The sequence below is a fragment of the Lontra canadensis genome, unplaced genomic scaffold (genome assembly GCF_010015895.1).
Source record: "Lontra canadensis isolate GAN:19392208 unplaced genomic scaffold, GSC_riverotter_1.0 scaffold44, whole genome shotgun sequence".
Classification (NCBI taxonomy): Eukaryota; Metazoa; Chordata; class Mammalia; order Carnivora; family Mustelidae; genus Lontra; species Lontra canadensis.
The window spans coordinates 7806347-7829102 of NW_022631038.1; the positions used below are offsets into that span (position 1 = coordinate 7806347).

At 46.0% G+C, this 22756-nt stretch overlaps 1 protein-coding gene across 4 annotated transcripts in view; it reads left to right on the forward strand.

Moving 5' to 3' along the window:
* CD226 (CD226 molecule) overlaps nucleotides 1-22756 on the forward strand; it is a 78993-nt gene that overhangs the window by 30039 nt on the left and 26198 nt on the right. The gene's annotated exons all lie outside the window — the stretch shown is intronic.

A 22756-nucleotide genomic window follows, 5' to 3' on the forward strand; every position in this document is an offset into this window, starting at 1 on the left:
TCTGTCCATCTAACTAGTCTTGTGCTGTTTGGAAAGTCCCTTCATCTTTTTGAGCTTCAGTTTACTCATATATAGAGCGGCAATAGTAATATGTACTTTATGGGCAGGCTCGAGAATGAATGAGATAATGTAGGCAGGCAAGGGCCGGTGTGGGTACTTAGCATGTAGCAAGTACTCAAGACATGGTGGTTCCACTGAGTCCCCTTTTCACCTTCCCTAAGGAATTGGATATTCTTGTTTTGTGAACCATCAAGAATATTCCGCAGACACATATTAGCAGTTACCACTTCCCTGTACTCTATTAGGATCTGACGAGGGAGATGATAGAGCTCCTGCCCACAGAAGGGGAGAAAAGTAGATATTATATCACTGTATGACAGATGTTCTCACGGGGAAAACTGCCCCAAGGGGGGCTATTAGAGCCCATAGGATGACCATTGTCATTCTTCATTGTTCAGCTTGGGGAGGAGAGAGGGGCGTCTGACAACTAAAGGAGGAACAGGAACAGGATAAGTGTGTCCTCTGCAACAGGAATAGCATGTGCAAAGGTCCAGAGTAAAGAGAATGCATGGGGTGCCTGGAATGGGAGCCCATTATCTTGAAATGTAAGATCCAACAGGTAAAAGTGGAGAGGCAAACAGGGGCCAGACACTCAGTGGTTTTCTGCCAGGGACTGAGAAGGTGCTGCAGACTTGGTAGGAGAGAGAGATCAGACGGACTGGATGAAGGGAGTGGTTTGAATGGGAGCAGGACTGGAGAGAGGGAGGCTGGGCTGGAGGCTATTTTGCTAATACAGGCGGGAGTGAACTGTCAGGGGACGAGGACAGGGCACTGGGGAGAGGTAGTACAAGTTCCAGAGATACTGAGAAGGTAGAATTGACAAGATCCAGCAACTGGCTGGATGAGTGGGGAAGGGAAGAGAAATTAAGATTGATAATGTGTTTCTGAAGAGTGGAGAGAATGGGAAAGAGCCACTTGGGAGAAGGGAATACGGCTTTGGGGTACGTGCAAAGAGGAAATTAAAAGCATTGAACATCTAAATAAGTTCTGTCCATGTGTTCTCTTTTGCCACAAGATGTACGTACTCCGGGAATTCCAGGAGGTGACTTGGGTGTTCCTTTTCTTGGCAGAGATCATGCTGTAGTGCCCATCCCAGTCCACACCTGCTTAGGCACCTGCTGCTGTTCTCGGCACCTGTTCTCAGGTTTCTAGACAGCCCTGAGTCTCAGGGGCTTTAATTGCCTTCCCGTAACTAGGGTAGCCCTGTGGGATGGTGCCACTGCACCGGTGCTTGTTCTGAAGTGTGGCAGCCGACTGCAAATGCCAGACACACATTTGGTCAAAGAAGTCGACTTGTCGTGTCTGCAGAGCAACTTGAACGCAGGTTCCCTTTCCCTGATGGGATCATCTCGTCCACTTCCAGGTTAAGTCCTCATCATTTCTTTAAAGTCACATGGTGCGTATCTGTGCCAGTAGAAAAATTTGGAAATTCCCTCACAGTTTCATAAAGGTAGAGCCACATAATTCCTTCAGTGTCCTTGTCATTTTCTTTTTTTTCTCTGCGACACTGTTGTTGTGCGTGCTGTTTTCAAATGCTGGAAGTTTCCCTCACTCACTTTCTCTCTTTGATGTAGTTAAAAACTTTTCAGTATTTATTTTGGAGTCTTTTGCAAGATGTTTTTCAAATACCCCTTTGGCCTAGTTACTTATTTGTACCTCTGGGCTTCCTCCTCTCCCCAGCTGAATGGTCTTTTGTTTTCTGGCGATACCTTCATCCTACTGTGGCCCTTTGCCTTTGCCAGGGTAGCCATGAGGGGTTTTATTTCAAGCACCTGGCCCTTTAGATCTCTAGCATATATTTTCCCTGGACTTTCAAAAAAGTGTTTTTCAGAAGTCTTCGGGTTTCTTCTGGGATTTTTCCCTTTTCAACTGTACCTTTCATTTTTTTAACCAGAATATTTGCATTTTATGATCGTTTCCATTTGTAATTATGCAAAATTTCCAATGACTTCTTTTTTTTTTTTGACTTTGCCTTTCTAGTTAGAATTGCCTGTAGTCATTTTGATCATGAAAGGTGCCTCGAAGTGCATAACATATGTGTCTGTGCCATTCCACAGTGCAGTGATTTCAAGGTATTTTTATTTCTTGCGGATTCAAGAACAAGGTGTATGTGCAATCCCAACATAGTGGGTCCACAGGTTTCTCAGAGGAGAAATTCGAGATTGAGTACAGACAAAGCTAAGGAGTCCACCAGTTTAATTTCAGTCTGCTCCATTTGGGGTAATGTTCCCCTCTTAGCTTTCTAGTATTTGCTAGAAGGGCTACAGAACAACCCAAGAAGCTAGCGTCCGCCTTGTAGAAATTTGAAGTGTCCCTAGCAGCTGTGTAGTTAGACATGATTTCTGCAGATGCCGTCCTTTATAAAATGGTAGCATGTCTATCCTCTGGAAACATTGTTTTTTTAGTCTGAAGGCACAGTCCTCCATTGATTTTTATTGATTAATCTCTTTCCACCCTGAATCAGATGTGTCACTTATGTCAAGCTTGTCACTTGCTTGCAACTTTTCATCAATCTACTTAATTTTTTAGGTCTCCAGGATTTGTGGGGGTGCAGTTACAGATTTCAACTGGTCATTCCCCAGATAAGGAGTGTGACAGAGACTTCATTAGCAAATAGCACATGTTGAGAAAGGCCAGAGCTGATAGGGCAAAGCGGGCATAGAGACGCACCTTTCACAGTGGCTGTTGAGAGGTTTGAGGGACCGGGCGTTGGGTAGAGTTCTAGTCAGCAAAGAATGCAGCCCTCCCGGGTTTACCCACCCTGCTCCCTGCAGCCTCACTTACTGTGGCCGGGGGACCCTCCTCTCCAGCATTTTGTGCATTTTGCTCTCTCGTTACCGTATTTCCTATTAAGGGCCACAGAGTCTAATGCTCGCTCTCACCACTTTACACCTGTGTGGAGATGGGTGGGCTGAGAGGGGCTCCGTTCCCAGGCACCTGTCTTCAGCACCGCATGGCCTCCAGCACTACAGACCCCTCGTGGGTCTGTTCCTGGCTTTATGGGGTTAGTGGAGAGAGGAATCTCGAACTCTGTTGAAGTCCGGCATTTCTAAGTCAGATCTTGGGCACCTCAACACGAATTGTTCCTTTTACTCTAGTCAGGGTTTAGTAAGGCCCTCTTGAGACTGAAATTATTTCTCAGCCCTTATTATATTTGTATCCTGTGTTAAAAATGAAAATGTATCCTTCTTACTTAGAATAGACTAAACATCTTGCAACAGATTTGCTTTAGCTCCAATCCTCTTATAAAAACCTCTGAACATTTATTTTTCCAGCTTTGTATATGTCTTAGTGCTCCGAATAGTAAGTAATAACTTGTCATTCATTATGGGGACTTTCTTATGTTTGATATAATTGGTAATAATGGATAATAAAAACTGAGGATTCTCAGTACTCCCTTAAGTGTAGTTATGCAAAGACAGAAATGGGATCTTGTTTTTAATTTGCGTGCACGCACACACACACACCCCACCCAAACCATATTAAAGCAAAAAACCTGGAGAAAAGAGGTCTTTAGGGCAATAAGAGTATAATTGGGAATATCATGGAAGCAAATTATGCCAAATAGCACTGGACAAAGTCTGGAGTGTGTAAGCCATACAATGCTTGTGTCTTCAACTTTGACTAACAGTCACTTAAATTGACTAATGAGTAGACAAGTCCTATAAGGTCATATTCAAAATATAAGGGAAAGTGAGGAAGGCTTCCTGAGGCTTCCTGTCAGCCACACATTCTATTTAATGTGCACGGTGGCTCAGCCAGGAGGAGGGATTGCTGGCTTATTAAGGAAATTGGGTTGGGAAGGTGAAAGCCTTGGTTTCCTTCCTATATGAGAGGATAAGAAGCAACTGCTGTCCCGGGGACGCTCACAGCCTAATGACACACACCAAGGTGTGTTGATGCTTCACATCACCAAGGTGTCAATGTCCAGAGTGGACAACGACAAGGCGAAAACTGTATCTTTGCAACCAAGTTGGAGGAGGCTTCACGGAAGATCACCTTCATGGAGGTCTTCAGGGTGAATGAGAATGAGAGTTTTAGGGAGTCCAGCAGACAGGACAGCCTGCACGGAGATGCAGAGGAGTGGACATGAGTGGTAAACACACGGGGCCTTGAGTGGCCTGGTGAGCATGGGCATTACAGGTCATGGATGGACATGAGGACAGGGTTGATGAGGGCAGAGAGAGAGCTTGCAACAGCTTGTGTTTGCATGAGGCGCTACGGAGCGAGAGGTGTTGAAACTGAGGGTCAGGTCGGATTTCCAACTAGGAAAGAGTGCTCTCCCAGAGGAGAGATGGGTATAAATTCTCATGGTCTCAGCATGAAAAACAAATGCATCTTAAGACAGCGGAGACAGATTGTATGTAGATGAAGAAAGCACAAGGGAACATGGCTGACTTACACTATACATGTGAGATCACGTTTTGATTTATAGGGTTCCAGAATGAGTAGTCTGGAGTTGCCAATATAGCAGCAATGATGGGCTCCCTGATGTACAGCTACTCTTCTGGTGCATAGTGGGCCTTTGGTTCTTTGGTTTCAGACACTGAGTCAAATTTCTGGGTTCAAGTACTGACTCCACTAGCCCTGACTTTGTTACCCTGTCTTTAGAATGAGCGTAGTAACGGTGCCTGCAATGTAGGGTAGTTTTGAAATTCACATTCCCTGGGAAGTATTTGTCACAGCTTGTGTCAAACTGTAAGCACCTGGTGTGTATTACATATTACTATTAATTGGCCAAAATAACCAAAGTTATTTTCTTTTGAAGAATTATGAGTAACACTATATTTAGAGAAAAATAAAGAAGAATATACCAAAGTTGCTTTCTTTTGAGGAATTATGAGTAGTACTAAATCTATAGAAAGAAATACAGAGGAACTATCTTTCGAGAAAATAAAAAGGAGAACAGTGAAGATTTCTCAGATATGAAAATGAAGAAAAGGAAACATTAGTGGGCCGAGAAGCGATGCCATGTGGTAAACGGCCCATAGCATTCTTTTGTCTTGTATCTGAATGGATAGTTGATGGTAACAGGAGGTATGTTTTCTGAGGAAAACTCCTGAGTTTCAAAACACATGAAGTGGAGGACCATCAATTTGAAGAACAGAGAGAGACAAGGAGGTCGGCACCTTTGGTCGCAACCAGTGGAGGGCGAGATACAGGTTCATCTGCAGAGGCTTTCTGAAGGGAAGCAAAACAGTTAGGATCCCCTGCTTCCACCCTTCCCAGTTCCCGTATAGGCTTGAGTCTATGTGAAAGTCTATGAAGAAAAGTGGGCAAAGGTGAGGGAGGTCGTGCTCCTTACGGAAACAAACTGTCCCTTTTTTCGAGAGAACTTAATTTTTTAAATCCTCGTGCAGTGGCTGGTGCTACTCAGCTGACTCCCTGTCCTCTCACTAGTACTTACAATTCAGTCATGATAAACAGTTCTTTTTGTTAGACTTAATAATCCTTCCCTGAATGGTTCGGTAAAATAAGAGGAAAATATGCTTTGCGGCGGGCCATTTATTTCACACCGAGATAATATGCTTTGTCTCTTCAGCCTTTATTCTCAAAACTTGGCTAAGCTTCTTGCCTTCCCTTCTTTCAAACAGTAACGTCATTAGATTTCTCTTGCTACCATACATGATTTGAAGGGTTTCATCTACCGTCTAGGTGATCCCTTAAATATTGTGGTAAAAATGGAATGTTTTGTCTTACATGATAGAATTCCCTGGCTCCAGGCTTCTCTCCCAATATTTTAGATATTCTTCGTAGCCATCTAAAAGTTCCATTTTCTTTGTCCCCTTTGTTTGGGAAAAGCCCCCCAACAGCTTTTCTGGAATGTTCGAACTGCTCAGGTTTCTCCAATCCTCTTCCTCACCTTGAGCGTAATGGAAGCAGAGAGGCCGCAGCCAGTGTTCGGTGGTCCTTGAGAAATGAAGCAGCAAATTAGCCGAGATAATAGCCACTGCTCACCCGAATCAGTGGTTAAAGCCTCCACAGCCAAGATGCTTTTACTGTCTTAACCTTTTTCTGTGTTTGGCATTTCTCACCCTTTTGCTCTTTTCTCGGTTTTGGATCCTCCAGCAGCTACATGATTTCTCAAATGCTCCATTTTTCAGTTTCTAGCCTTTGGGGAGACTCCCCATCCCCCCCCCCCCCCCCCATTGCTTCCATGGCCACGGCCGTGGCCGTGACCACGCAGAGCTCAGCAGCCAGTGACGTCCCACTGTCCTGCTCAAACATTCAACCTACCAAGCGGAGTCCAAGCGAATGCGCCCACCTTCTGGGCCTTCCACCCTCCACCGGATTTCCGCGAGCTCCCTGTGCCCAGCAGGTGTTCCAGATGGCTGCCTCCCCCGAGGCTTTGCTCCAGGTCCGCAGGAGACCTTGCTCCTCTGCGGGGACGCGGCTCCGGTGGTGCGTCCGGGCTCCGAGCTCACAGCACGGCGCGGGTTGTCATTCTCGGCCCCTCTCGGGGCGCCGGGCCCGCTCCTGAGCTCTGTGAGGACAGGGACACGCTGTCTGATGTGCCGCTGTATCCCTGACATCATTTTCAGCCCCTCTCGCAGAGGAGGCTCGGATGAACTATTTTATGCTGAATTAGTGACTGAAGCCGGTGACTTTTGGTAAGTTCCCGCAGGGACGGGGACAGGGCTCGCTCATTCTGTCCCGTGAATACGGCTTCACACGTCATTTCACAACAGACTCTTAAGGACTGATTTGCTCGATTCAATCACCTCAGTGTTAAAAACTGCCTCGGAAAGTTGTTTCAGCGTATTGTTAAGTCGCAAAAAAACATGTAGTTTGGGAAAGAGACCGGTACCACCGTAGTAAGAAAAAAGAAACACCATTGTGGTGTGACTGAGCGGGTCAAATTGAAAATATTTACTGTGATTATTTTGGAGATTGGCATCACAAGCGATTTTTATCTTCTTCTTTTGGCTTACATGAATTTTCTTTTTTCCACACCAGAAAAAACAAAGCAAAGCAGAACCACCTGCATAGTCGGTAATGCGTGAGACTGTCCTGGGGTGCCCTTCCCTTCCCGTGTGGTGTTGGGTCTGGGGCAGTGTAGACTCTGTCCGATACTCCTCGAACAGTCAGGTTTCGCAAGGGGTCAACGTGCTATTAAAGTTTGAATGCAGGGACTCTTGGCGATTGTCATACTCTTTTTCTTTTTTTTTCCAAGAGAATCCAGACTTCCTCCCTGCTACCTCAAAGCGCAGTTACCCATGGATTAATTATTAGAGTGGAGCCCCAGCCTATGATCTTTTTCAATACTATTTTTCCCAACAAGTGGTATGAGGAATTAAAACCACGTTTGTACACAAAACCCAGGGCATCCCTGATGTTCTGGATAATGAGATGAGAGCGACCACTTGGGAAAGGGAACCCAAACTGCCACAGTGAGGAAACATGTTAATCCTCTGTTTTACTTTTAAAAACTAACCACCATATGAGAGGTGTATCTTAGGAGTTGGGCTATGAACAAAGAGGAAAATTTGGTTAAAATATGGGCATAAAATGAGGGGGTGGTCTGAGTTAGTCTGAGGAGGAGAAGTTATCTGGAAAATCTTAGCGGAGGAATCTGACTTCCCAGGCCAGGGCGGTGGGTTGGGGGGGTGGAAGGAGAGTGATGCTGAGAGAGGGAGCGACCCAGTCTGGACTCGGGGACAAGTCTGGGTGTGTGTCTGGGTGTGTCTTGAGAGGAAGCTCAGGGTCACGGTGAGCAGTGCAGCGACGTTGAACTGTGGTGAAACTGGGGCTTATGATATGTGCTAAGAAGTCTGAATTTTATCATAAAGGATTTGGGGGTACATTCAAGAATTTTCAGTTAGGGACTTACAGAGCCAGATCTGCGTTTTGCAAAGACTGCTCCGGCTTTATGACAGGGACAGAGGGAAGTGTGGTGGGCACGAGCAGGAGAACTATTGCCAGGCTGGTGCTCCATCCCAGGGGAGAGGTGACAAGAAGAGCCCTCGAGAGTGGAGTGCGGAGAAGTGGGTAGAGCTAAGGCCCTTGCGGGAGAAAGGGCGACGGAACATGGAGGTGAGTTAGCTGAGAGGGTAGGTGGGGGTAGGGGGGTGGTAGCGAAGGCTAGTGCGTCGTTGCTCTGAGTGCACGTGGGGGTGTATTTGCCAGCTGGAGGTCATCAGAAGGATACCATGTTGCAAAGGTTCAACATTTACATGCACAAAGTTATATTGTTATTTTGGCATCTCTTAAAGCTAAATGGATAGGAATAAAATGAATGCTCATTAGGTACATATATTGAATAGAAAAATCTTTTCTGGTATTCTCTTATATACAGAAGGCATTAAAATTATGGTTCATGCCCTCAGATAGGGTTATACCTTAGTTGATGAACTGTTTACTCGTTATAGTAAATGAAGGTCTCTAGTTCACTGGGAATGACTCATTTTGTGGTTTGATGCTTATCTAAAAATCAGGAAAATGCACTCTTTCATTACTCTATGAATCAAACATATTGTTCCTAGTTGAGATGATAAATGTTTTGAATTATAGCTTTCTGGAAAACATTTTGTTTCATATAGATTAGTCTGACAGCCTATTTTTTTTTTTTACCTTTTATTTTTAACTTTTAAAGAAGATACATTTTATTTTCAGAGTTGAAATAATATTTGGGGAGAGGTATAGTGGGGAGGGGCAGATGGTCAATGTCATCTTAGATTTTTTCCTAGGGCTAGTGTATTCTTAAAATTTATTTAAATTGGTTTTGTTTTATAATTTTATATGATTTTATTTTTTTAAGATTTATTTATTTATTTTAGAGAGAGAGAGAGAAAGTGAGCACACGTGAGCAGGAAGGGCAGAGAAGCGGGAGAGAGAATCCCAAATCTCCCCTGAGCCCAGGGCCCAATATGGAGATTGGTTGACATTGATCTCATGACCTTGAGATCATGACCTGCACCAAAACCAAGAGTCTGGCGCTCCGCCAACTGAGCCACACAGGCGCTCCTATCGCATATGATTTTATAAGTAGCTATGTACTAAATTAATCTTTTCCTGAAATAAGCAGTGAGGTTTTTGGTTTTATTTGTGGTGTGTCATAAACAACTCACAAATCACCATTTTTGGTGGTTATCTGTGGTTGCTTAAGCCACCAGTGATTTATTTATATGCATCACTTAGACGCTGGATTTAACCCTGTGAGTAAATTATTTTTGCAGTTGAATACAATCGCATCTATTGACAGGCAAAAAGATGCTTTATTTTCCTAACCGTTACTCTATACAATCTAGCTCTGAAATGAAGTAGTTTAAGTGGGATAAACCTCACCTTGATTGAGGCACATTAGGGCGTATTAGTAATTGCCGCCACTGGCTCAGACACATCCTGTGGTTAGACTCTGATCCCCAAATTTTATGTCTTTTTGTTTTGTTTTGCTTTTAAAAGGCAAACCCATAAATGTGATAAATGTAATTCCAAGATAATGGAGTTAGGAAGCCATTACTGAAGGCAATTTTAGAGGAAAATGGAGAGTGTAAATTGATGACTTTAAAATATTTAAAATTATGGAGGTGGAAATTAAATTGCAGACTTCGGAGAGAAGTGTGTACCGTGCAGGGGAAATGGAAGTCATCCCTAATTTAGGGGAAGAATTTACAGTGAGATAAAAAGCCAGAGAGAATGGCAAATGTGGAGTTTAAATATTTTAAAAGTAACCATTTCAATTAGTTCCTGCATTTAAAAAATGGCATGTAGCAATAGGGCATACAAATTCATAAGGGGCCATATTTATCTAAGCTCTTCCCGACCTTGCTTCAAACAGTGTATTTGAAAACTCAGTGTAATCTGAAAAAGAATTTTGTTTCTTTTTCTATTTCATCTTTGCTTTTGGTGTTTACATGTTTAATGTTGTCCTTAGATGAATTCTAGCAAATGGAGATCTATAGCACAGTAGAAAGCACCCTGGAGTCTTTGGTTAGTGACATTAACATGGGGTTCATTTATTAGATTAAAATACATCGTATGGTCTCTCTGGCCATTTACTAAGATGTCTACGCATTTCTGTATTTTTACACCTATTCTACTACTAAGGAATCGAGGCAAGGAGCAGTGATTCTGAACCCTGTCAGATCTGATGTTCTCTTTCATCCTAAGTACTTTATAAATGTGAGACTATTTTGAAATCATACTCATAGATATGGAAAAGCTACCTCCACAGGCAATTCCAAAAAATAAATCTAATGCTTTAAGTGTAACTTAAAGGAGAAATAACATGCAAGCAGTTTACAATACATTTTCACGTATACCCATTCAAGCACTATTCTGTGAGAGGACAAAACAAGGGGTTAACTGTCTCCACCTGCATTTAGAGTCGCCATGAAGCATAAGGACATGCCCCTTGAAGACTCGGTCACCTCTGACCTGATATTTACAAACCAAACTCTTGGACAGTATTATAATTAACAGACACTTTTGATCGTTGTTCTGAAATAATCCTAGAAAAATATAATCACAATGAGACTGCTTTCCCAATTTTGGAAGTGTCTCGAATAGCAGTGATGTATTTCCCCCAAGTCACTTTGTTTCCAAAAATGTCATGAAGAGCAATAAGTATTCATAGAGAAGGTTTGGGATGCAGTTTCTTCTTCCCACACTTTTGATAAGAGGCAGCTTCTTCCCTTCTCTTCCTATGTGGAACCCTCCAGTTCTCCGAGCCTGTCAGATTTCTCCTCTTTCCCTTGGGCTGGCCCCTTGTTTGACGACTTGCAGGCTGAGCATTTGACTAGACATCTGAGCCCTGGGAGAAGCATTCTCTGTTCACAGCAGCTCCTCCTGCCCTTGAGATCTTTGCTGGCAAAGGGACCAGGACTGTGTCCTTCTCAACTGCTGTTGGCACTTAACCCATGCTTGGAATTTGATGGTAAATGACAGAGGTTGTCAATCTAAGATCTAAATACTGTCTTACCAATTTTGCTCTAAGGTGTTCTACTTTTTTTTTAATGTTTACACTTTAGTGCATAAGCAGAAATTAATGAAATTCTGTTAATTGCTTCAGGGAGTTCTCCTTTTAAGAAAATAAAAAGTTTGTTTTCTTTCTCTAGTTGTGGTCAAGCTGCTCCTTTTCCTGTTTCGAGAAGTGAGAAATTTAAATGGCAAAATAATCCGTGACCTATGACAGTAAAAAATCTCTTTAAGCATGTTTATCTCCTCAGTTAAGGACTGTTTTGTTTTTAAAGCTCTACCAATCTATTCTCTAACATATTCCAACTTCCTTTTTCTTTCTAGAACATCCTTGATATTCTTCAGATCTTCCCTTTCTCCACCGTGGGGAGCTTGGGTGGAGGGGGGGCAGCTCCCCCATCATAGGGTGCTGGCAAACGGGCTGGGTCTGACGAGAGAACAATGCCCTGGGGGCTGTTCTCCAGGGAAGGGCTCCAGGCACAGGCAGGACGGTCTCCTGGGAAGAACGCTAGACAGTTGCAGCTGCTGGGAGGGACAACGGAGCAGGTGGGATGGAGCTGTGTGTCCGGGTTGCCGTGGTCTTGAACACCGCAGACATTCACTGGGACCTCGATTCCTTGCCAGGACTGCACATCGCTGCCCCAGGGCCCCGAAACGAGGTGCAACCACATTGTCACCCTGACGAATGGGGTGTTCGAGGTGTTTTGGGAATTGGGCTTTGATTAACAGGGGGTTTGTGGCCTGAAATAGACGACTTGCAGATGAGCCTGGGACGAGGGGCTTCCAGCACTCAGGGCAGCCTCTGTGTTTCTCATCCCAGAGCTCCCCATCTCCCCTAGAATTCCCCAGATTGGGGAGTAGCAGCACCAGCAGTCGTGCCTGGGGCCTGATTCAGCCTTTGGTTCTCTGAGCCAGGCCTCAGGTGCCCAGTGGGTCCCAGCTCATTCTCTCCCTGCCTCTCTGTCAGGACACACCTATATCCGCACACCCTGGAAGCCAGCCAGCGCCCCCTGCTGCTTTCCTGGGAAACCCCACACTCCATACCTCCCCCACCCCCACAAATTGCTTCTGGAGAGGTCACGGGGTGGAGGCAGGGAAGATGCCCTAGCGGAGCCGGGGAGGATGTTGCTGGTGGACACTGGACCAGCCACTATGGTCGCTAGTGCTCAGGTTCTCTGCCCATCCAAGGTGCGTGTCACTTACGTCTGGGGTATCTTATTCTAGATATAAAAAACCAGTGAATTTAATGGTAAAAAAATTATGGTTTTCTAGGATTGATCTATAGACATTTCCTCTGACCTAGAAACAGCACCCATTGAATGCTGAATAAATACATTATTACCTCCTTCTACTTCCATACCTATTTCTTTTATTGGTATATGTCAAATTTCCTTTTATTTTTATTTATTTTTTAAGATTTTATTTATTTATTTGACAGACAGAGATCACAAGTAGGCAGAGAGGGAGGGGGAAGCAGGCTCCCTGCTGAGCAGAGAGCCCGATGCGGGGCTCATCCCAGGACCCTGAGATCATGACCTGAGCCGAAGGCAGCAGCTTAACCCACTGAGCCACCCAGGCGCCCCCCTCTTTTTTTTTTTTTTTTTTTTTTTAAGAAAGTGGTTTCTTTTTTTGTTTGTTTTTTAAGATTTTATTTATTTATTTGATAGACAGAGATCACAAGTAGGCAGAGAGACAGGCAGAGAGAGAGGGGGAAGCCGGCTCCTGGCCAAGCAGAGAGCCCAATGCAGGGCTGGATCCCAGGACCCTGGGATCAGGACCCGAGCCGAAGGCAGAGGCTTTAATCCACTGAGCCACCCAGGTGCCCCCTAATTTCCTTTTAAATCCTGATGAACTGACAGGGGAACTGCTTGTTTCCCTCATTCTACCAGTTCTTTGAGTCTCTTTTCTGGATCACTCGCTTTTCTGGCGGATCCCACGATGAGAGCTCTGCCTGTCCACAGCCTGGTGCTCGCTGGGTTTTCGATACTGGTCTATATTTCACTTTAACTTCGGGATAGTTTGAACTAGATAATCAGTGTCTCCTACCTCAGAGGGCTGTGAGGAGTATCATTGATCCTGCTGTGGTTTGAAAAGCACCTGCTGCTCTTTGGAGAGAAGGAGTTAGAGCTGTAGACACCACAGGGCCGGCTGGTGCTCAGGGATCTGCCAGGAGGAGCAGCCTCTGTGGGGGCTTGTATTTGGCAAACGTGGGAATGAAGACCCTAACTTCGCGTAGGACATGGACTGGAAAACACTACTTTAGGCTGCTGGGATCAAGCACTGAATTTACAACTTGGTGTCATCCTCAAGGATGGTTTCTCATCCATTTATCCCACAATATTTATTAAGCAACTGAAGACACTGGCGTTGCACCGAGATCAGACCTCACGCCGGAGGCACGAGGCCCGCCGTCTTCCAGGCTCTGAGTTTCCCACGGCAGGGAGACCTGACAGCTCAGAAGAGGCAACACAACAGAAGGGACAGAAGTAGAACAGAAGAGGGAGTGGCTGGCCGCTCTACGGATGAGCAAGGAAATATTTCCCCATGGAGGTGCTATCATATTCGAGTTTTATGGGAGAAGAAGTGATTTTCCTGGGCCAGGGCGGGGTTCTGTTAGGCCATCCAGAAGAGATGGCTGCTGCCCAACGGGAAGCGTGAGTGCTGCTTGGGAACACTAGGGTATGCGGCAGGTTCTAGTAGGAGATGAGCCTGGAGACAAAGGCAGGGCGAGAATCGTAAAGGATTTGACTAGTGAACGTGCACTTTGTCCAGTAGTTGTGATGGGAGACCCCGAGCCTTTTAAAGCAGACATGCGGCAGGATCAGACTTGGGTTGCAGCGACATCACTTTGGATGCAGTGTGAGTGGAGGGGAAAGGGGCTTGAATTAGAGAATACCTAGAGGCAGATATTTCAATGGTCCCGTTGACGAAACATCGGGGAGTATATAGGAACCAAGTCTTGTATTTTCATCCTATTTGGTTTCAAAGTCACTTTACTGTGTGGATTTCTCTGCTACAATGCTTAACCCCCTACAGATGAAATAAATGAATTAGCAAGTATTTATTGATCATCAAGTATGTGCAAGATGTAACATAGGGTGTTTCTAGAGGTGAAAATAAATAGAATTCACGACATGGTACGATTCACCTTGAGAACTTTTGGAACATAACGGAGTAACAAGCAACAAATGAGTATTTTAAAAAATTATTTCTGCCTCCACGGAGCTTGGCATAATTGAGGAAAGCAAGGTAGAAAACACAGCAGTTCGTATTTTGTGAGAGTAGAAATTTGTTATGCACAATTAGACATGGGAAAAGAGTAAGAGCTGTAGGACTCCACAGCCTAGGGCGACTGTGGGCAGGTGGGAGCCGAGACTGTGGGACAAGGCAGGCTTGCTGGGCCTTAAAAGAAAGGTCGAACAGAAGAGAGCCCTGTTACTGACGCAGAATTTCTGGAGGCCTCCTGCAGGTGTCCTGGTGTAAGTTCCACACTTTAGCTTCCAGGTAACATTGGTCAAGTTCCAGAACCGTGCCTGCTTTAGGCTGGCATTCCTCAGGAGTCCAGAGAGGAGGAGGAATGTGAAAGGGATGAGTTCGGAAGTGTTCCCTGCATTGAGCAGGAAGGAGGCCAGGCAAAGTGCCGGGAGGTTCACCGGAGCTCCTCTGCCAGAGGCACCTGAGGACCCCTGACCCCTGTCAGTCACTGGACAAGGGTCCCTCTGGTGTGTAGATCGCGGGCAAAGCGGGTTCCAGCTTCCCCAAGCTAAGCGGTGCTGGCTGTTCAAGAGAAAGCACCGAGCTGGTGTGCCCAGAAAGCAGAGGGGTCTCCCAGAGGGGTGCCTGTGGGGCCTGAAAGCATTTGCTCTGTGCCCATGTCAATTACCCGTCCTTTCCGCTTCACAGAGTTCCCGGCATTGCAGGGCTGGTCGGAGCTGATGACTCGGAGAGACCCAAGTGGAAGGTCTGATCTTTCTGTTCTCCCCACTCATCGTTTGCCTCTCCCCTTCCAGAGAGCACAAATGTCGTCAGCCTCCAAGAAATCTCAGCCTTCCTTAACCACGGCCAGTGCAGCATGAGGACTTCACTGAGCACAATAGGACTCATACGCAGATTTTCAGAAGAGAGCTGTAAAGGGGAGTTTTGATCTCGGTTTCTTGGAATGCTGGTGCTATCACGGACAGGAGATTTCTGCAGGGCCGAGACTCAAGGCCGCATTCCCCTTTCCTGATACAGGATGCCTTCTGTTTCCGAGGTCACGTCTCTGTCTGCAGAATTGATGGAAATTGCTTTCCAGTTCTTACAGTAGTTTTAAATGGATAGGAATCACAGCGGTAAAAATGGTGAACCCCAGTTTTCTGAGCGGCGAGTTTAAAAACTTGGTTTGGCAATTCAGTTAGTTTTATTACATCTCTCTTTCTATGGAGGTTGAAGTAGGCGTGTTCTCATGTATGTGTTCCTGTGAGTGTGTGGGATGCGCCGTGGGGATTTTCCCCATTCGGGGCATTTAGAGCATCTAATTGCTTCCTAGTCATTTTTCATATGTCATTCATCAGAAATTCTACTTGCTTGTTCTCCACAAAGCCAACTGGAAATATAAATGAAAGGTAGTGAGGGAGATTCTGTAAAAAATAGGGACAAGGACAGAAAACATAGAAGGAAATTGAACATGGAGTAGATGTGCTAAGTGCGCAAAACTTATTTAGCTAATCGAGTATCTTGTGTTGGTGTCCTCAGCAGATTTTCTTCGGGCAAATAACTGTATTTGGTTGAGACTCTTTGACAGAACTTACATAGCTGTTAGCTGGCTAGGAACCAAGGTCACACCTTTCCATCCCAGGCTTTCTGTGGGTTTGTTGCTGTGCTCCTGGGACCACCTGCTCCTGTGTCTCTCCTCCAGCTCTGACCTGGGGCCCATTTGTCTTTACATCCGTACAATTTTCGTTGAAGGAGCGAATGAATGAGTGAGTGAATGAATGAATGAATAAATAGCAAAAGAGGTAGCGTTTTGTTGCCTCGCGTTTGTAGTCTGTCTTCCTGCTCAAGTCTCCTACCCACCCGGCCCTTGCCCATGCTCCCCCTGCCTCTGCCCGCTGTGCTCCCTGGGAACACGGTGGCCAGGGACACGGCTGGCTCTTGGCTCTTCTCTGTCTCCCCTGTCACGGCCGGTCTGTTCCTGGCCACTTGCCTGTGGGAAGCTGCTTCCTTTCCTTTCAGTCGGAAAGCAATCTAATGGGCGATTTCACACTAATGTGTTGGTGCCTGCCAGGAGCTGAGGTTGTTATGTGCATTTTAACAAGGACAAGTAAAGAAATTGATTTCTAATTATAGGATTTAAGGCATCATAAAATAAGATATTTAGGAACAGGGGTCTCCTAGGAGCCTATTTTGCCTCTGTGAACTCCTGCCCAGCTGTAGGTAGGAAGGAAAATTCTATGACGTGTAGCTCCTTGCAGGCCTGGGATGAGATGGCAGCCTTGGCTTGGCAGGGGGCTCCCTGAGCCTCCTCCCTAGGAGGGTCTCCCTTCTCGGCCGCCCTCCAGCCAGCTGGGTGACTTGTCTCGAGGTTGTCAGTGTTGGGGACGAAATGACACAGCACATGCAATGCCTTTCATGCTGGCACACAGTAAGTCTCATTCGAGGTATATTATTTTGCCTTTATAATATGTCGAAAATGTTTAAAGTAACTGAAACAAAACGCTGAATGTCGTCTTCAGTGACAATTTGCTAACACAGTCTGTTCTCTAGCAGGAGGTGATTAGGGTTGGTGTTAACCTTCTGGTTCTTTTTCTATAAAACTCTGCCACGCAGAAAGTCTGCATTAAATTTCTAAGTCAGTGCGGCCACTTGCTATCCTTTAGTAGAAAACAAGCTAATGCTCCTGGGCTGTATTGTCATCTTTTGGTTTTACAAGACCTCAGAACTATACTATTTAAAATTCTTATATCCCACAAGTCATTTATTTTTCTAGTTGAGAGGAGCTGCAGAGATGCTCAGAAGGAAGACTTTTTCATGTACTTCAACAAATCCTATGCTAGCGACTAAAAAAAAAAAAAGAAAAGAAGGAAGCGTAGTTCTCGTTGTACCGTGACAGAGAGATTGAAATGTACGTTTCAACAATTAAAACCTGTGAGCAGAATTCACATGTGAGGAAGCATGGTGATCCTTCAGACCGACCTTGTCAAGCTTAGGGAGCTCCAGGAAGCCACTAGGCGGGTAGCCGGGGGTCTGGGTGGGGCGTGGGTGGGTGCTCTCTGGCCACAGTGGTTGCTTCGAATCACAAGGTGGGGATCTGACCCAGGAATCCGTCCAGGCCTGAGTCGTGTTCCTCGTGCTCTTTGGTGCTCAGACATTGCCGTGTGGACCTGCCGCAGACCCCCTTTCGTGTGCATCTTCTGCGCCGAGTCTCTGATTTGCTGTCCAGGACCTGTTTGCCTGCTTCTAGCTACTTCTTTCCTGGAAACGAGTGGCCTTGCCTAGCCTGACAGTTTTGTCAGGTTGTGTTTTTATCTCTGAACCCGCTCTCCTTCTTCCCACTTTATCTGTGCTGTTCAGTCAAGCAATCTTTTAGCTTATTTTTATCTTGTTCGGTTCCTTTACCTTTTATCTGTGCTTCGGTGAAGGACAGGAAGTGACAGCGGTGGGGAGGGAGCTGTGAAGAGGCTGATTTCCCTAACTGGGCCGCCTTGCTGCTTCTGGTAGGTTCTCCTAAGATCCAGACTGCGAGAAATGCCAGCCTGAGGAAGTCTTTCCCCACCTCCTCCCACCTCCTCCCACCCCTGTGGGATGTGCTGGACAGTCTCTATAAGATTCCACCCCGGGGGGGGGATTGTCTCTGTTCCGGAGCTGGAAGTCTCAGACCATGGTGTCCACACGGTCAGGGTCAGCTCCTTCTGAGGCTGCGAGGGGGCGTCTACTCTAGGCCTCTCTTCTCACTTCTGGCGGTTTCTGGCAATCTTCGGCATTCCCTGGTTTGTGCACACTTTCCTGTGACCTCTGCCTTCACCGTCACGTGACTTTTTCCCTGTGCCCATGTCTGCATCCCTAGGCACGGTCCCGTTGGATGGGGGCCCGCCCCACTCTGCTGTGACCTCATCTTAACTGATGACCTCTGCAATGACCCTCCTTCCAAATAAGGTCACATGCTGAGGTGCTGGGGGTTAGGCCTGCAATATATGAATTTGGGTGGGGGGGTGCACACAATTCAAGCATAGCATCATCTGGAAACATTCCAGCTTTTTAGAGAAACGCCGTCCCCACAACTTTCTTTGCCTTCTGTCTTTGAAATGATGGCAGCACCGGACGTTTCCAGGCTGCTCCTGAGGATGTGGGGCACAGCCTAGGGCGCGCGCTGCCTTGGTCTCGGCTCATGGCTACCGTTTGCCCCGGTTTCTGGCCTGCTTGGAGCTGCCCGACACCGCAGTTTGGGGCCCACCATGACTGTCCTTTCTCCTGGTCTGTCACAGCAGTCACCCTTGGGAGCTTTAGCCTCTGGAGTCTGTGCTCCTCCTGCCCCCCGGGCCTCACAGGCACCTCAGGCCCTGCGGGCTTCCCTGCGGCCGGTTCTCTGCTTCCCGGACCCTGCTGCCCACTTGTGATTGCCATTTTCTTTATTTTAAAAATTTAAAGTATTTATTATTGGGGTAAAATACAACATGATACTAGTTTCAGGTGTACAACTGAATGACTTGATGTGTATATTGAGAAATGAGGACCTCAGTAAGCCTAGTTAGTAACTGTCACCATACATGGCTATATGAAATTTTATTTGTTCTTTGATGGAAACTCTGAGGTGGTACTCTCTTGGCAAGGGCCTGCTTATTTTTGAGATCTTTGTCTCAGGTCCCTTTAAATCCTTCCTTAGTCATCATGCGGTGGACATTTTATTTTGCATTTAAATGGGACACTTTAAGACCTTTTAGGAAAGTTCTCTGTTGAGCCCCTACATAGTCTAGGCACAGCTGGGAATATGCAAAGCTACTCCTCTTATCGCTTCTAATTAGCTGGAGTAATAGTCGTGCTCCCGCAGTTGGCTCAGGGCAATTCTGGCTGTTTAATTTTTAGCCTATTTTAAACATCATAAGAGTGAGTTATTGTCTTGTGCTTTGGAAACCCTGGGGAGAGGTCTGACAGAGCAGGAGCTTTGGATTTGGACATCTGCAAGTAAGAGAGGTTTGGAAAGTGCAAGTGTGGGGGGGATTCCCCGGGGATGGTGAGCCCAGGGGGACGGGCATTGGAACCCCAGGGGGAACACTTACTCCCCTGGGTAAGACCCCTGTGGAGGAAGGTGAGAAAGGAGAGAGGACAGGCAGGCACATGCCGGGTCACAGAAGGCCGGCGTTTCCAGAAGGGTGCAGCATCCAGGGCTCAAGTTCAAGAACATGCATGACTTGCTGTGTTGAACGGTAGAGGTGGTTCCTGGGGGCGTTGAGGCACACGTGAGAAGTGGGGAAGTGTCAAGAGCAGTGGATTCCTTCCAGAATTTTGACGAATAGAGAAGAAGAAAGGGGGATTAGCCCACAAACACCAGAGGGTCCAAAATTGGTTTTCAGGGAGGGGAGAGATCTTATCTGGAGCTGAGGAGTTTTGTGTTTTCGTATCCCATGATTGTTGGCCCCGGTGTCACGGGTCATGTTTCTCTGCTCTTTGTAGGGCTGCCAGTTGGTAGGTAGACGTGGAGGCTCGAGCCAGGTCAGTCTGGGTGATTCTGGCCAGGCTACTCCTCTCAAGGTGGCTTCATGGAGACATGAATGGGTTTTTGTTGTTTTTTTTGTTTGTTTTTGTTTTTGTTTTTTTGTGAATTTACAGACAGGATGATCATTGTCTGGAACAATTAATTCATTTAGGCATTACACATATAATTTCAAACACATTTCTCAGTATGAGAGGTTTTGTAGATGTAAAATATCCCCCTTCCCCAGATCAGTGGGGACACACCACACATTGCAAAGTGAAATTACAAATACAGTTTTTATTCACAAACCATCACTTGACTTCTCTGCTCTACGCCACGCACTGCTCTCGGTCCTAAGTAGAGTGGTGTGCGGTGTGTAAAGGTCTGTACAGAGGCCTGGGCCTATGAAGCTTTTAGGAAGTAGACTCAGGGTTTTGTGAAGTTGAGTGATAACGCAAGGCTGCTCTGACAGCACGTAGGGCCACTGGCTGTCCTCTGTGAAGGAGGACAGATTTGCGGCTGGGGGTGTGCTGGTGGTCTGGGGCAGTAGCGTGAGGCACAGGTGCACCTGGGAATGTTTGGGGTCCCCAGGGATTCAGCAGTGCTTGGAAAACACTGATGAAGCATGGAGATAATTTTTTAAAATGATCTGTTACCATGTCAGAAAAATTATATACAAAATACAGAGAATTTCATCATATTATTCTGTAATAAAATCCTGTAAAAACAACACACAAATTTATTAGAACAGACAACATTCTGCACACTGAGAGCACCCAGGGCGGATGAGGACGAAGTAACAGCAGGACTCGTTCGTCGCTGGTGGGCCTGGAAAACGGGGTCGCTGCTGTGGAATGCCGTTTGCCAGTTTCTTGCACAATTAAATATGTTCTGACCGTACAGTCCACCAGTCCTGCTTCTTGAGATATGTCCAGAGGAATGAAAAACTCGTGTTCACACAAAATCCTGCTTGTAAATGAGCGTCACTCGTAATTGCCAGAAGTTGGAAGCGATTCAGATGTCCTTCAGTAGGTGTGGGTCCATCCAGACCACGGACGACTATTCAACATGCAAAAGAAACGAGCTCTTAAACCATGAAAACACGTGGAGGAACCTCGAGTGCTCATGACCAAGGGCAAGAAGCCGATTTGAAAGGACTACGTGCCATGGGATTCTAGCTTCTGACATTCTGGGAAAGGCAGAAATATGGGGGGGCGGTGAGAGGATCAGTGGTTGCCAAAGGCTGAGGAGGGAGAGCACAAGCAGAGCAGGGAGGATGTCTAGAGCAGCAAGAATGCTTCATATGACATCACGGTGATTATGTGTCCTTGTACATTTGTCCAAATTCATAGAATGTACAATAGCAGAAGTGAACTCTAAATTCTGGACTTTGAGTGATTATAATGTTACAAGATCGTTTCCTACTTGGTATAAAATGTATCATTTCATACGGGATCTCGATAATGGGGAGGCTCTGTGGGGGAGCCTCGATAATGGGGAGGGAGGAAGTATGTGGGAGGGAGGAAGTATGTGGGAAATCTCTGTACCTTCCTCTCAATTTTGCTGTAAACATTAAGACTACTCCTAAAACATATTTTAAAAAATGTTTTATAATTTTTAAAAAAGATTTTATTTATTTATTTGACAGAGAGGGAGAGATCACAAGTAGGCAGAGAGGCAGGCAGAGGGGGTGGGGGAAGCAGGCTCCCTGCCGAGTGGAGAGCCCGATACGGGGCTCGATCCCAGGACCCTGAGATCGTGACTTGAGCCCAAGGCAGAGGCTTAACCTGCTGAGACACCCAGGCGCCCCTAAAAAATATATTAAAAAAAAACCACAGTCTATTCTATTTTTATGCTGAGAATTAATACATCACGAAACAGAAAAAATATAAAATCAACTGGTTGATTATTTTTGTTTCTATTTTTAGGGTTCTGATCAAACTTTTTCTTCCCTATCAGTTATTGATCCCTATTTGAAGGAGCTGCATTTTCCAGTCCCAAGCACATCAGGCTGCCAGGGTTCTCTTGTGTGTGTGGGGGGGGCGGGGTTTCAGGGTCATTTCCTGTCCCCTTACATGTGTTGTGCATGAGGATCAGGTGACATGAGCAGGCAGCAAGCAACATGAGAGACAAGGCAGGCTCTGCAGACCTGCTCTGGGTCTCGATTTTTATCTGACACCATCCAGCATTTCTGTTCATCTGGAAAGGTTAATCGGGGGCGACTCTGTGCCTCAGAACCACCTGCCTCTGAGCGGGGACCTGCTTCTTTCAGCCCCGTGCATGTCTATGGACAGGTGGTCTGGGTCCTTATGCAGAGCCTGGGCTGCAGAACCTTCCAGGATCCGTGGAGGACAGCTCCCTCTGAGAGCCTGAGGCCCGGCTGCTCGGCACTGGAGAGTGCCCCCACTGCCAGGTGCAGCGCTCCTTTGAACCAGGGCAGACACTCCTCAGACAAGATGCCCCTTTATACCCAAGCTGGCATCACTCGGGGTTGCTTCCTGAGGGCAGCTTTTGGTTACAGGGGCCCATCAAGCCCCTGAGGTGTGCGGGTGGGCGAGGGCAGCCCCACCCTGGAAGATAACAGGACAGCAGGTGTGCGGGGCTGGAGACAAACCTGGAGACGGACCCGGCTCGGCTGCCACTGATTTCTGAGGGTCCAGCAGGGCTCACACTAACACTTGTTTCTTGGTCTTTTTTTCCTTTCTTGTATTTCCTTATAGTTTCCCAGTCCAGTGTATGTGTATCTGACTTAGCCTTTTATTTATATCTTCTCTCACTTTTTCCTCTTAAATCTTCTTTTCGCTGTCTTAATTTTATTTTAGTTTCTCCTTTGTTTTCTTTAGGTTTTTATTTTCTTATTTGCTCCATGTCTTATGAATTTTCTCCCTTTCCTTCTTTTTTATTTACCTGTTCTTCTGTTGACTTTATTTTAGAGATAAGATGCTTCCTGTGTGCTTGTTATGTGGGTAAAGTGTTAACTTTGATAAATAGCTGTACGATTACAAATTGAAAAACTGGAGTGCTGTGGTTTTCTCTTTTCAACAACATTTTGACCAATGGAACCACGTGTTGAAGAAAAGAAGCTAGTTTTTAGCGGAGATGAAACTA